This window comes from Corvus brachyrhynchos, unplaced genomic scaffold (genome assembly GCF_000691975.1).
Source record: "Corvus brachyrhynchos isolate BGI_N302 unplaced genomic scaffold, ASM69197v1 scaffold331, whole genome shotgun sequence".
Lineage (NCBI taxonomy): Eukaryota > Metazoa > Chordata > Aves > Passeriformes > Corvidae > Corvus > Corvus brachyrhynchos.
In genome coordinates this window covers 2154644-2170552 of record NW_008237229.1, presented here as the reverse complement: position 1 = coordinate 2170552, position 15909 = coordinate 2154644, and the positions used below count along the sequence as shown (strand labels likewise).

Genomic DNA, 15909 nt, shown 5'->3' with positions numbered 1-15909 from the left:
CTTCTGTGGTTAAAAACCTTTGCATTTCTTCCTGTTGATTACCAAACTTTGTATGTGTTGCTGTCGATTATCTTAAAAACATCTCAGTTGTAACACAGACGACGCAATTCAGATGCCTTCAGACATGCGGTGAGGTTAAAAACACCCACAGGCTACACAACAGAAAGGTGGTTACATTTTTCTTGATCCTGCTACTTCTACATAGCATGGATACTTGCAGCTCACTGAAAACCACAGTTGTTCCAAGTCCAGCTCTTAAAAACTAGGATACAATTACTTTGATGGGGTGAAGGCAAACAGCAGACAGGCACATGTTTAAGGAGAAGACTATTTTAGAAAACAAGGAAGAAAAGAAAAGAGGACTTGGAGGAGAACCCACTCACTCCCCAGCCATCCTGTTCCTTCATGTAATGATGCTTGGCTCACTACCTCCCAGCTCAGTGGCACAGGCAGGTTGAAACTCTATCTGTGATGATCTTATGACCTACTAACGGATTTTGGATGATGAATCCAGCCAGGGCTTGCAGTACTGGATTGGACCCAAGGTCCACCTGCTGGAGCAGCCCATACCAGAGCACGGCAGTCCCAGCAGCTGCTGCTTTGGAGAACACTGCAAGACCCAGCTCAAGGAGCAGGTGGGAATAACGCACCGCTTGCTCCGCTGCTCCACTTCACCCTGACCTGCAAGATCTAGAGATGAGCTTACACCTGAAGCACAAGTCTGAATATCCCAGATAGTCCAAAACTGCAGAGAAGATTCTCATGCTGCTTGGTGTACAGTCAGCCAGGCCTTTAGGGTTTCATTTGGGACCCACCTTGGGGGACAAAAAGGATCTCAAGTGTGCCACTGAAACCAAGTGAGCCTGACACCTGATGAATATTATTTTCCTTGGAACACAGTGAATGAAAGCTAGCTGCTAGCAAAGATGATTTTAGTGGTGTTGCTTTTTTCCCGATTTTGTTATGCCACTATTACTGAAGAACACATGTTTTTGTCTCAACACACAGCACAGGAATGACTGATTAGTTACTTGTATTCAAATCTAATAATTTGCATTCAAATCAAATAAGGTTACAGAACAGAATTAAGATGTTTTCCCCATTTCTTACCCAAACATCTCAACCTAATAGAGAAGTAAGTGGAAATTAAAAGGGAGAAAGAAAAAAAAATTATGTGTAGTATCTTTTATCAGAAAATGCTGCATAAAAGATTTTAGAATAGTGTTTAAAAAGCCATTATTCCTGAATATTATATAGGTCCCTGAGATGCTTTTTCAACCCTTTGAAGTGCTCTATGCAACTAATAACCATTTCATATGAGGTTATTTTATTCTAAAATATATACAACTGAGCAAGTATAATATATATATACACAGCAGCACATAGTTCTTTTGGGTCTTAATGTTGTGCTAATTATCCTGTAATGACTATAGGTGGATGCTGCACTCACTTCCCAAGCTTTTTCTCTAGAGGCCTGAGTTTCCTCTATATTTATAAGAGTGGGTCCATATTTGCATTCACATTTTCAGTCTTATGACTTTGGATTTTGGTTTATAAATCCGAAATTTTAATGCCTCTATTTTCAACATTTTTATTTCTCATCTTAGAGTTGCTCAAGAGATATGCAGTAATACCTTAGCATCCAGGGAAATTTTCCTATTGTTATATCTATGTATTAGATATTATAAACTTCTAATTCTTAAAAGAATAAAATATTTTCACTTTACTGAAAATTAATATTTTATTAAAAGAATAATTATTCTCCACATCTTCAGCGGTTCTGCTGAACTAGTTAAGAACACAATAGTGCTGAAGAAATGCTACAACACAGGCACTTTCAGTAACCACTGCTTCTTCAGACAGAAAGATGTAATTTTAACATTACAGACACTGAAACATTTAGAGAGCTCATTCAGACCTTAACATTTAAAGGATAGTGCACTGCATCAGGTTTAAGTCCTTCCATAAGGACTCGTGAGAAAGTACATGCTGGTATCTCTTGATTGCCCTCAGTGAGCATTTTCTATCACTGCAAAAGTGCCCATCTCCCATGCCAGATAACGAACTTGGAGGTGGCTGGCAGGATGTAAGGAACTGGAGCAGGCTGTTGGGGCAAGACTGTGCAGTCCTCAGTGCTTGCTGGGCCTTGTCACAATTCAAAACCAAGTTCAGTACTTATAAAATGCTTCTAGGGTACAGCTACATGGACTATTTAATGATCATTTTCATTAGGCAGACTTTAATTAGTCACATTTGCACCATTTCAGGTTTCTCAGATTACAAATTCATCCACGTGAAGATGACAAAGCAGCTCAAATGATACCACAGCACATCAGGAAAAGTGCAAATTTCACTTAAAACAGCATGTAGAGCTATGACCTTTCTATTGTACTTCACATTATCCAGAAATTTTCCATTAAAGCTGAGCCTGTGTTTAAAAGGAGAAGGTTGGTGTTTGTTTCCCAACAGACTGGCATGTTTGCATGCATGCAAAGGGTCAGGATCTCTGCTGACACATTTCAGTATGGCTCAGCCAACTCCAGTGAAGCCATGTGTTTATCCTTTTGCACCAGCATGGTGCAGAAATGCTGAACCAACCTGCTGAAGGGCCCAAAGAGTGAAAATGCGTATCTGAAAAAGAGAGTAGAAAATAAACAATACTGATAGAACTATAAGAAGGTGTGATCTTTGATGTAATTTTTTCACAACCTGCAGAGACCCCAGTGGGAACTGATTAGATGGCAAGAGAAAATGTGGACTAGAAAGACTAGAGATTTTCTCTTTGCTCCCTCTGTTGCCTCCTTTCCAACAGCAACAAGAACTCTGCTTCCACTTCTGCTTTCATTCATCTACTGCAGTGTTGAGTCTCAGAAACAAACCAGAGCAAACCATTGTGTTGTATAAATATGTAGCTGTGCTATAAAGATTCTCAGCGACTATGCACTTACACGATGGAATACCTAGCAGAAAAACCAAATCCATTTGTTTTCATCCTCTCCGCTTTTCTCAGATTTGGTCCTGGGAAAGACACCATCACATGAACCTCACATAAATTGCAAACAGAAAGTATTTTGACTATTTAACACCTTATGTGACTTGCATGTTCTCACAGTATATTTAGCTAGTAAACCTGTTATTTCCCTTTTCTAAACATTCGAAGATGCAAAAGGGTCACTGTAAAAAAGAATCTGAGAGAGAAGAGTAAGCAAAGAGTATAACTAAATTCTGCATTAATATCTACATTTTATGCAGTATTATGCAATCATCAGCCAGGACAAGACTGGAGGAACTTGTTCTGAAAGAAGAAGTGAAATACTGCTTTTTCCAAGACTGATATTTCTGTAACATCTTGAAAAACTCAAAAGCACCGGCTGACATGTAAATGCTGCAAATTGGTTTTTTTGTTTGGAGGGGGGATTTTTCCATTTCCTTTCACTATATAAAGTCTGCTTCTCTGGCCCCATGCTTTGGTTCCCACACAGGCATTAAGAACTCACTCGATATGTTGCCAGAAGGGCTACGGCCATGGGAAGCATTTCCTGTGATAGCTCTCGGCATCCTTTAGGAAGCTAAAGGACAGCATTGCACTAAGGTGTATAACACATTTCCTAACAGGAATATCTGTACAGGAAGCCCACGCATTTACATTTTTAAGAATGTTGCTGAACAGCTTGTGAGCTGTGCTTTAAATTAAATTAATCAAGGGAGGACTCATGCTTGGATTTCTTGCTTTCAGGTGAACAAGTGTAAAAGGGGAGAGAGCTGAGGCTACCCTGCCCTGCTCTCACTGTGGTCCCTGCGGGTGCCGACAGGGGCAGACCCCAGCGGGAGCTCAGATGTTGCCGGCACTGACCGGCTCAGTGGATGAAAGGAGGAGAGAAGCACGGCAGGCTGAGCTGGCAGCAGGACTCCAGCACAACGGGAGATTTAAGCACGTCTCCAAGGAAAAAAGTCTCCTGACTGAAACCGAGACAAGTACTGAACCAGCCACATACTTAAACACTTGGCTGAAGTAAGGCCCATACTTCCCTTACGTTAAGGCAGCATAGACTTGGATATATTTTTAAGAAGCTTCTTAAAACACTTCTAACATTTTGTTTTTATAAAATTGGGTTTTTCAAAATACCTTTTCAATTTTGCTAAAGCCATTTAAAACGAAGCTCTTGTGCACACATATAGCTCACCTCTCCAGCTCCTTTTGGATTTATCATGTTTTCCAGGCTTTGGTTTTGCTTCTCATAGATTCTAAACTAGATAAATTAATACCTACCAATTATACCCAATCTTTTTCAGTGGAAAGGCCTGTGTTTTACTCTGAGATCTTCATTTATTTTATTTCCTCCTAGCTATAATTTGTCTTCCTTCTAAGATATCGTTGTACCAGTGCTAAGTGAATCCTGGTTCTTGGAAAATACTGTGCTCCACAACTCAAAGACCACTTAAAAACTCAAGGGGACTTTCACAGGAGACCATACACAAATCAAGCAGAAACACAGATGTTCAAAATATGTTTATCTAAGTAAATCTTTCTCTCTCTCTCACATGCATACATACATATAATTTGTTTTTACTTTCAGTCTTCAATATTTGCGTAGGTCCATTGTGACTTTTTAAACAGCTGCTGTATTTTACTTTTTTTGGTGCATTTCAGTGACATACAATATGAGTTTGTATGTTAAGTTACATTATACACATTTATATTCCTACAGATATTTTCATATACTCTTAATCTTTTCAGGAAATTGTGTCCAAGCTTCTTTACTTCATTTTTGTTACAGCACTCCCTGAATTGGGGCAGATGGAGGACAACTAAAGTAAGGTGTGGTCTTTCTTTATTAGCTGAAGCAGGAAACAGGTCTTGAGAAAATGGCACATGGCCAAACCCCAGGAGTGTTTTTTCTAGCCTGCTAAGAAAATGTTCTGTAAAGCAAAATATATCCCAAACACCAGCACACACTGCAAAAAATCACTGCAGACAAGATCCAGTTTAAAAGAAAAAGGATGAGAGTTTCAGTACAGACACTTTTCCTTCTCTTCCTCCTCCTGTTTATTTCTTTCTGGAGTGAAGCAACGAACTGAAGCAAGTAATAAATTGGTCTGCCTGGTAGCTTCATGCCAAAGTAAATAGCCTCTGGAAACCATATAGAAAGTAGTATTTCACAGAATCACAGAATATGCCAAGTTGGAGGAAGAATTATCGAGTCCAACTCATAGCCCTGCACAGCACCATCCCCAAGAGTCACACCATGTGTCCAAGAGCATTGTCCAAACACTTCTTGAACTCAGGCAAGCTTGGTGCTGTGACCACTTCCCTGGGAAGCCCTTTCACATAGAAATCCTACAAATAACTGATAACACAAATGAACATGCCACATTCCCTTCCATTAATCTTGTTAAATGAAAGAATTAATTTGCGTCCTCTATTTTATATCTCTTCAAACAAACAAAGGAGCCATACATTTTACCATAGCTCTGCTAACAGAATGCAGTCAGTGGAAAACTTTACTAAGATCTCCATTAAAAGCTACTGGATTTGGATGAGATAATTATTGGGAGAAATTGTACAAGCTGTATTACGCAGTCCAAATAAGAAGATTGCATTGTTTATTTTTGGAACTTAATAAAACTATAATTACCAGAATCTGTCAAGAGAAATCATTAATCATGCTGCTCTATTAACCTGACCAGTCAAAGAAAAACCTGAGCTCTGAATTTTATTTGCCAAAATAACAAAAAGGTTGTAAGTAAAGCAAAAATTACACTAGGCAGAATGAAAAAAGATGACAAGTTTTTGACTGGTGTTTCTGTGACTTGAGAAATGAGCAGTAGACAGAAACCATGGGAATTCTGCATATCTCAAGACTTTTGAGTATCCAGCATCCAGCTACAATCCAAAGAGCGTTTAGCAACCCTGCACCCCACTGGAAAAACTGTTGCTGTGAGTCACAGCTGCAGAACCTCACCACCCTGACAAGCAGCAGCAGGATAGGGAAGTTACTCATTTAACCTTGCTGTGCCACAATGGATGTGTGAGCAAGGAGGGGACACCTTAGGAGAACACAACATGGCCACTGCTGATCTGCTGTTAGACCATCATCAATGTGGAGCTGAGCATGAGACACATTTCTCTCCTTCTCCACTCCAACAGAATCCCACTGCTGCTTCAACAAAATGTCTCTTCTGGCTCCCTTTCACCTCATCCTGAGAACCCACCACACAGACACACATTCTGTATGTTGTTTCCCAGGTTCCTGGCTTTTCTCATCAGCCAACACAAGCTGCCCAAGCTCTTTACCTAGGTTTTTAGGTGTAACAGGAGCACATGGTTATTTGCCATCTCCATGCATTTCTCTTGCATAATAAAAGCAAACAGGCAGTGCTTCTCTTCTGGAGCAAATTACAATTATGTAATACATGCCCATCATCCACAGAAGATCCAATGGCAGGCTGCCCCTCTCCACTGACAGCATCTTCTGGGCAAGGGCATCACATCCACCGAAGAAAGGGTGCACAGATGATACCAGCTTCTCCCACTGCATTGATTAGAGCAGCCAAAACTCCTATTATATACAATAAAGATACAGACACACATACCTACTTGGCTTATAAAAGTCAGGCTTGTGTGGATCTAGCCAAGCTGCACTATGTTTCTGAAGGCAGAAATATCTGCACTCTGACTGTTCTGGAAAGAAAATGTAGAAAACAGCATCTCTCATGTGAAAATCTCAAGCATCTTATTGACACAGAATGGCAGAGTCCTCCCACAGTACAGGTGACGATAGAAGTAAACATATACGGGTCTCTAAACATTCAGGGGTTAATAGGAGTTACCCAAAATTATTCCAATTTCTGTCAAAACACTTGGTACAATTGAAAAAGCACAAAACAGTGCTCATTTTGACAAATACAAAATGCAGAGGAGAAAATACAATGAAAAAATGAACTGATGCTGAAGAGACGCTCAAGGGGCAAGGAAGCTGCTGGAGAATGAAACGACTGTCTTGGAGTATAAAACTGCCACCTGCACAGCACCTCAGTTTGCTATGCACGACTCTGGGAAGTGTGCTCAGCCAGTCTCAAGATGGACATGGCCTCATGTGCACCTGGGCCATGACCAAAGAAAATCCTCTTCTGCTAAAGAGTAAATCATTAATTATACAATTGAATTAGCATAAACTGACACCATATTATTTGAAGAAGCACTGATATGAATGTCCTAACTTTCTGGAATGCTGTATCAGTCAGTGCAATTAATGTCCATCTGCTGTGAGCAGCAGCTGCTCAGGAGAGCAAGGAAAGTAAGAGAAAAGTCCACTAGCATTTTATGCACATTGCTACACAAAGCTAGTTCCAGCTTCCTGTGAATCAAGCCATGCCACAAACTGCATTTGGTTTATTGACAGTGTCTCAGGAGCCAACATCGTCTGCACGCTGCGTGAAGAAAAGCAAATGGAACATTATCCAGACAAGAAAAACCCAGTTTGAAGAAAATGTTAACAGCACTGAGCACATCAGCTGCAGGGTGTTCCTAGCACTACTTGGAGCAGCACAGCAGACACAGGCATTCTGCAATTTAACTGCAGTCTGTGCAATGCAGTCTCGTGTGTATGCCTCTCCTAGCCTAAATAAGGCGCGCAACTATTTCTGACTGCACAGATGCACTTTACTTCCAGTACCATAGAAAACTTAAAAAGATATATGACTACATCTGGAAGGGATCTTTGTTACAACAGATACCTAAAACTTCTCCTATAGAACGGCACCAGATTTTAGATGACTGAAAAATCCTGAGGTTTGCTGATGCATACTTTACCAGTTTTGATTTTCACACTAAACTACAACAATCTACATGAAGTAATAAGAGTTTTAAAATTCTGTTTGCCTCCACTGAGACCAGGTCTCCATTTTGACCAATTTCTAACAAAACTGGTATGTTTAAATTGCATCTCCATCATTATATTATGGCTGAGCTCTGAACTCAATGGAACAATCCAGAGATGCAAACCATTGCTTCAACATGGTCTCCGGCTGCTCTGCTTTCCAGACCATCCACTTGAATGCTATCCTCTGAATCACACTAGATAACAAGATTAATATGTATCAGAACCGTATCCAAGCAAAACTTTCTCCTACGTCCATGGTGGTTTTGCCCCTGCCAGACTAAGGAAAATGAACTCTGCCTTATTATTCAATAATCCAGATAACACTGAAGGAAGTGATCTCTCTGCATTTAAACATGTGTCCTTTTGAGCCCCACAGTCAACAGGGCGTAAGTACTTGCCTCAGCAAGTCTTAGCTACAACTAATGACACAATTTTACTCCAACTTTCAACACATAAATGAGAAAAGGAACAAAATAACAAGTTAGCATTTCTTGTATTTTTCTTGGACTTGGTACATTGGACTTCATATTTCTGGGCATGTTATCTGATCTCTCTGGGCTTTGGATCCAGTCACTAAAGTACATATAACTTCTACCTGTGGATTAAGGAGCTATAAAATGCTTAGGGAACAGAAGTGCTGCTGGTAAAACAGACAGAAAATGCTAAAGCAAAACTTTGATTAATTTGGTTTTGTTCTCAAAGTATAGTGCTCTCAGAGTATATCATTCTCCCAAGATCCAAACCAATTCTATTAGCACTGTAAAATCATGCCGAAGAAATGCTTTTAACTAAGTTAGAGGTCAATGATTCTTTATTTCCAGGTAATACCAACAATACATACTCTGCTTTAAGTCTGGCCTCCTTCAAAAAATCTATTGGAAAACTGCTCACAAAACGCACAAAAATTCACGTGAAAAACACATCTGGGAAGCAGTATCCTGAGGTGATCAGCTAAATCTCATGTCCCAGAAAAGCACATCCTCTCCAATCCTTCATTACTCAACATACAAAAAGCAAAGAAGTTATTTTTTCCTGTGCTTGAAGAACAGCTTTTTACATAAACAAACTGCATAAAGGCATGGGAAGCAATGCTGTTACCAGTTAAATCTGTGAAACTTCCCAAGTTGAGAAGTTCTTGCTTAGCACAAATATAAGAGAATTTCAACTCACTCACTTAGCTCCAATTCATGAAGCATTCCTAATCCTAACTGGCAAAACCAGACAACTCATTAAGAACACCATACTTGTGTTTGTGTAAGCTAGTGCCCTACCTATTTTCTACCAATGTTTTTTAATAATAGATATATTTTAACGTACCCTTGTACTTTAAAATCATTCTCGCTATGCTCATGTACAGTGTCTGGATGCAACTGAGGCCTGAAACTGCATGGAAATGAAGAAGTATGTTACTAACACAACACTGGCAGCACCTTCTTTAATAAGAGGGAGGGAAGGTTGACCAAGCAACTCAAGAGTTGGTATTTTTATGAAGGAAAATTGGGCTGATTTGTTTTTCTCAAGCAAACATCCCATTTATCTGTTCTCACACTATCCGTGCATACCATACCTTAGCTTTTACTTTCAAATGTCCATGAGATTACACGTGTAGTATTTCAAGCCTACCTGCCAGTCCTCTCCCCCACCACCACAACCCTCTGTAATAAAGACAGATTCCTATAGGAAGGGCCTACAGTCGTAATTTATAAATAATTACATACTGTAATTAAAGCTTCACAGCCACAAACGGAAACACTGCAATCTCATATTAGAAGAAAATAATGATCTCTGCAGATGAACAATCATTATCTTCCTTGTTCAGTCATGGAGTTGCAGCTTTGCTTTCCCAGCTGTTAACCTATCATCAGTCTTACCATAAAAACAAAGAATACTTTTTGCCTTTCCACCCCACCACCCCCCCTTTAAAACAAGTGGAAAATGTAATGAGAGTCTTTGTGCCTTTGATAATTAAGCCTCCAATATCATGGAATTTGCTCTAACAGGAGCATCTGCTTGCTGCATTGCAGCCCTACAGCTAAGAAAGCGTTGGACTTATTAATAAAATACAATAAAGAACTGAACATCTGGGTGGGAAAGATTCACAGAAAGGGAGAAGCTTGTTTTCCTCTCAAAATATTCAGGAGACAGCAAAGCTCATCCAAATAAAATGTGATTTTTCTGTTGAGGAAGCAGCTGGAATCAATGATGCTGGTTATTCTTATTGCACTATATCCTGCTGTAAGAAACAAACCTATTTAGAGGAAACAGAGGGGAAAGCAGGAAAATCCCTCCTATAATAATCTACCACATAGTTAAAAGCTCCTGATAGTGCAACCCATTCCCATGCCCAAGGAACAGGCAGATGGGTATACATAAGTTCTTTCTGCTAACAGCGCTGGCAGAAAAGGGCTTCGTATCAACACTTCAAATACTGAAAAGAGAAAACAGGACAAAAATAAAACAAGAAACACTAAGATCCCAGAAGAGTTAAATAGCTAGAATTTTGGATCAACAATTTGAGCATCTTATATAACACAGTTCATCATATGGTACCCAGTCACTCATGCATCAAGAGCAGAAACTGGGTTAACTACAAAATTTCTCAGAAACAAATTGAAACCTTGATTTTAAAACACTTCTAAATGTGCCAGATACTTCAGTACACTGTTCAAAGTTAATTACCATCAAACTAAATATCTGTGCTTTGCATTCTTTTTAAATGCAAAATCTGTGGGGCTGTATGCGGATCCTGCAAACGGCACTCGATTTCTGTAAGGCTATGCAGCATTTCTTCACACCCCTGAGCTAAGGGAACATAAAGGGGTCAGAAAACCTTTCTGAAGGAGGATGGTCATCCTAGAACCTGCAGGTAAACCAGAATCTTCCATTTGGCAATGACACACAGGCTTGACTGCATCACCCCACCTCTGGCTGAAAGGGATGTACCCCATGGCCCGGGGACCCCTGCCTGCCCTCCTATCTTCTGGGACAGCAGACAAACATTAAGGGCTGCTGTCACTGCGGGGACAACCCCAGAGGAACTGCATCAGGTCTGCCTTCCTATGATCTACTTAAGAAGATTTACTTACTTCTGAGTCCCATTTTTTGGAAGGAGTAGGTTGCTACCTGGTACATGCATAAGCTAGCAAGACTGATCCTGATTTATCTAGATGTTTTTCTGACTCTTCTTATCTCTTCTAGCTTAAAACTCCTAGTCTTGTGCTTGTTGGTGTTCTTTGTTCTTAAACAAGATGCAAGAAAAAGCAACCAAAATGATGTGTAATATCTGCTCCCTACCATGATGACAGAACTAAAACCAAACCGACCGACCCTGGTATGTTAATTCAGTACACATTATGTATTGGTAAAGGGCCATTTTTAGCCACATATATCTTCACAATTTTAAAAGTCAAAGGTTTTGCTACTGTTTGCATCATGTTATACACCAAAACACCTCGACATAAACCCTATTTTCTATCTGTTGAGACTTCATGATATGACTGAAGCTCCACATTTATTTTAGAGTTCAAAAAAGGCTCTGGGCTTTTTATGAAAATCATACAGAACTCACATGGAAAAAAAAATTATCAAATATGCATTTGCAGAGAGAGCTATGTGGATTTTTAACAAATAACCAAATGAAATTTACATTGTAGCCAGAAGCAAACATCAAAAACTCCAGTTCAGAGGGGTACTTTTTTAGTAACACAATCACTTCGGGAAACTATTAAAATAGCACAAACTTAAAAGCAGCATTGGCAAAAACTGAATGTAGTTCAATTCCAGTTTCCAACTCAATGCCTTTTTTGCACACATATGCTTTGCCTTCCATACTCAGCTGCATAATATAAACCACCAAACTGCACTTATAACAAATCTGAACTGACAATGCCAAATTTTAATTGAAACAAATGAGAGAAGTTGGGCAACGCATAAGCATTTTATAGGGAAGTTAGCAGCACTCACAGCTGGCATAAACCTCCACCCCTACAAGTGAGAAAGGGATCTAGTTTCCTCCTTTTATTTTAATCCTTCCTTCAAAAAACCAGACAAATCTGCTAAATTAAAAAAGCAAAAAACACTGCAAATGAACAGTCTGACAAGTGGTGACTTCAGGAAAAAAAGTTATTTTCTCCCTCTTAATGAATGAAAATGCATTCCGTCTCCCAATTCAGAGGAGCTTTCTTGCAGCCTTTTTTTATGTCAGCAACTTGCAGCAACCTCTCGTCATTGTAAGTGCTATGTAAAATGTCTCTGAAAATTGTCAGTGTATTTGTGTACACACTTGTTTGTAAATTTCTTTGTACAAAGACCTAGATGCAAACCATGCTGCAGTAAATGCTCTTTTAGAGCACTTCATGACATCAATGCTATCGTTTTTCTGCTTAAAGAGAAAACTAATTCACACTAAAAGAAAAGATCACCTCACAAGGATATGAGGCAGCACTCCTCCAGGTGGTTTTGCTGCAATTAATAAATCAATTTTGTCATGAAAGTGAATGAAATAGAGGCAAAAGAGACCTAAAAAAATATAAGGAAATAAACACACTGCATTTATCAGCAATACCTCAAATCTAACTTATAAAATCCAGACTTTTCTCTGTTATTCCAGTCAGCTGGATAAAAAATTCCCTACTTCACTGTTACACCTGCTCCTTAGGAATGCATGCCCATGGATGTTAAGGCTGGGTGGGGACAGCACAAGGCGGCTGTCAGCCACACCACTGTCAAAAACCGTTTGCTTATACTTGGTTTTGGGAAAGTAAAAAGATCATCTGGGATGGAGGAGGGTAAATCTGTCTCTATTTCCAACTGGTTCTTGACTCCTTGTATGAGCTCATCAGTAAAAAATCACTACTTATAATAGTCATGCAGTCCACAGAGAACTGCATTATGATTATGGATGTCACTAAAAAGTCACAGCCCTAAACTATTTTTCAAACGTATTATGCAAATGTAAGTAAATGTATTTATTTCTGCAACCAGCTTCTGCAATAGCAGAAGTAAACTTCCAGTTTTGTTTCCTTACTGAAGTTTTTAACTTCAAGTCTTGCTTACAATCTATGAAGTACACCATAATACAGCTGCACAAAAACGCACCTCTGTGACAGTGAAACTGTAAAATGTAAGTGCTGCACCTATTCCCCTTGGGAATGCTGAAGATGCTGGGCAAATGCCCTCTGTTCACATCATTAAAACAAACAAAGCCATTGTCATGAAATCATTCACTGTGCAGAAACTTTATAAGCTCTTCTATTATCCTTTATAGCTTAATTTGAGCACTAAGAATCTCTAGAGTGCTTTGCAGCACATTAATAAGAGACACTTGCTTTATAAAGTTTATCATTATTACTGTATTGCCTACATCAGCTCATTGCACTCAAGTTTGAGCGTTTTATTTTTAAAAATTTTCCTCAGTCCAAAACTTGACTTTTTCAGTGAATGATAAAGGTGGTGGTGGTTCTTGAGGTCTCTTTCACAGAACAGCTGCTAGTTCATTTTCCATAGCACTTTAAGAGCCCATTATTAATAAAGCTGCTGAAAGAATCTCCTCTGAAGTCATGACACACCAGAGCTTGACTGCACTACTGTTTCCCTCACTAAAATCAGGGGCTTCTGTAAGTGCTACTAGAAACTAAGAAAACAATACTGGAAGTGGCAGCTGGCAAACACGGCAATGTTTCAGCTTTTAAACAAACTCCAGTGTTTCATACAGTACTCTGGCTACTTAAATACTTTAGAGCTTATATCAATCTTTGTCTTTATCCCGACTGGATTCAGTCATTTGAGGAGTTTGAAGACAGACATGGAGGAACACACAGGCAGCAGAGGCCAGACCAATGCCAGCAGCTTTCACTGGCACCACAACAATCCCTCAGGGTATGGTCCCTTCCCACTTCTCTAACAAAATCTCTGTGCAGGTGAGTGCACTAACACAGAAGTAACAGTGTAAAGGTCCACAACTGGGATGCCTTGGACCACTTTGCCTGGAGTCAATTCCGTGTTGGCTTTCCCGAGGCCGGTGCAGCTAGGCTGTACTAGTGAGCCCTTCCTGGGCCTCAGGGCCCACATGGGAAACACAGGTGAGACCCAGGGTTGGGTCACCAACTGCACCCAGCTCCCACCGGGAAGGACCCACAGGGGTGTCGTCAGTGGGGACCTGGTGTTTCTGGAGCCCTCCCCAAAGATGTCCACCTAGATGTGGAGCACAACCTATAACACAGCACAAGGCACTTAGTCAAGCACTCACGTGATGGCGACAGCACTTCAGAAGCAACACTGCAATGCTTTTGGCAGAATTTTCCCAGTGTCTGATGCTGTGCATGGGTGGTGTTCCTGTAGGATGCCCAACAGTCAGATCTTGACCTAAATCTGCAAACAAACTATTTCAAGTAAATCAAGAAGACAAAGTGTTTTTCAAATCATGCTTCACTTTTTTAACAAATACTGGCTGTCCACAATCTTCCATGGGGTTTTTTTTTTTTCCCCTTAATGCTGCATCCGAACATATTAACCACGCTGGATTTCTCCCAAAAGGGGTACAAGAAGGGACAGAAAGCACATGCAGGTTTGCTGGACCATCAGAGGCATATAACATTTTTCATTTATCTTGGACAGAAAAAAGCATCATTTAAACTTTCATTTCTTCATAGAACTTCTTTGAACAGAATTTATTTACTCAATTAGTTCTAAAACCCAACTCCCTAAGCAAATAAATGATTGCTTAAGTATGATTATGTGTAATTAATATTCTCCATTTAGTTGCCAGAATATTAACTCCTTTATAACTATAAAATCTCACTAAATCATTTTAGAGATAGACAAATGCAAAGAAATTTTTCCTCTATTTCTACACAGATCCTTGCATACTCAAGAGTGCAGTTTAATTTATCTAAAATGTGACTAAAAATAATACACACACAATCAAGAAATACAAACAAAAGCTAAAAAGGCGGTCTTTTTCTAGTTTGAGTCTAATAAGTCTTGCAAAATTTCTCCATGGGCTCAGATACTCTCAAACAGTAGAGTCACATCAGTCTCATGTTGATAAAAACGTGATGAAATATTTCTCTTTCTGATCAAACTTTTGAAGGCACAGTACAGAGAACATTATTAAGATGTTCAAATCATGTTCCTAAAAATGATCATGTCGTCCCCAGTCTATTTGGGAACGTGCACTAAGCTAATCAAACTGACGGGTGTTGCAACAGAATTCAAGACGACCCAAGTCCTGCTGTTCCTGAAGCCCAGCAGTCCAGAAGCTCAGACCTCTTCATATTGACTATGTCTTCCCAGTACCCCCCAGCACAGCATTTATTTTATGCAATTTTTGCTTTTCTTGGAGTCCAGGATAAAAACGCTTTCAGAAATGAAATATGAGTGTCTGATACCGCTCTTTTTCCTCGTCCTCAGAATACAGCCTCAATCTTAGTTAACAACTCTGTTCAAACCCTGCTTTGACAGGAGAACCATGTACCCCCTTAGGAGCTTTTAACAGAGTTCTTTATTGCATCAGTTAGATGTGGGTACACTTAGGTGAGACAACAAACGCATTACTAGTATGTATTGGTAGCACTGGAAAGTTAAGAAGCAAAAATCAAATTTCTGCCCAATTTCTAAATAAGCAAGGGCCATAAGCTCCTCAAGAAAAGTTTGCTAGAGTATTTCCTTTCCACAAATGCAAAACATGCTTTATATTAATCCCATTATTGTAAACCATGAAGCCATTTTGACTAAAATAAAACACACCGGAATGCAAGCAGCCAGCATGGAAAACTTCAGTCCAAAGGCCAAAGACATGTGAAATGATACACAGCTGAAAACAATCATACAATAGCAAATATTTAATAAAGAGCAGTAGTTAGATTACACACAGTTGTTTTACAGTATGTGCATGTGTATAGTTCACACACATTCCCTTCTCACTTTTGGAAGCCTGAAGATTAGCAAAGCTTTCCTGGAAAACTTCTACAAGATATATTTCCCCTAATAGCTAAAACTTTCATTAATAATACAGAAAAAGGAATGA

General features: G+C 39.5%; 1 protein-coding gene across 1 annotated transcript in view; it reads right to left on the bottom strand.

Moving 5' to 3' along the window:
* The window catches only part of LDLRAD4 (low density lipoprotein receptor class A domain containing 4), a 232332-nt gene that overhangs the window by 175017 nt on the left and 41406 nt on the right, over positions 1-15909 (bottom strand). The window lies entirely within an intron of this gene.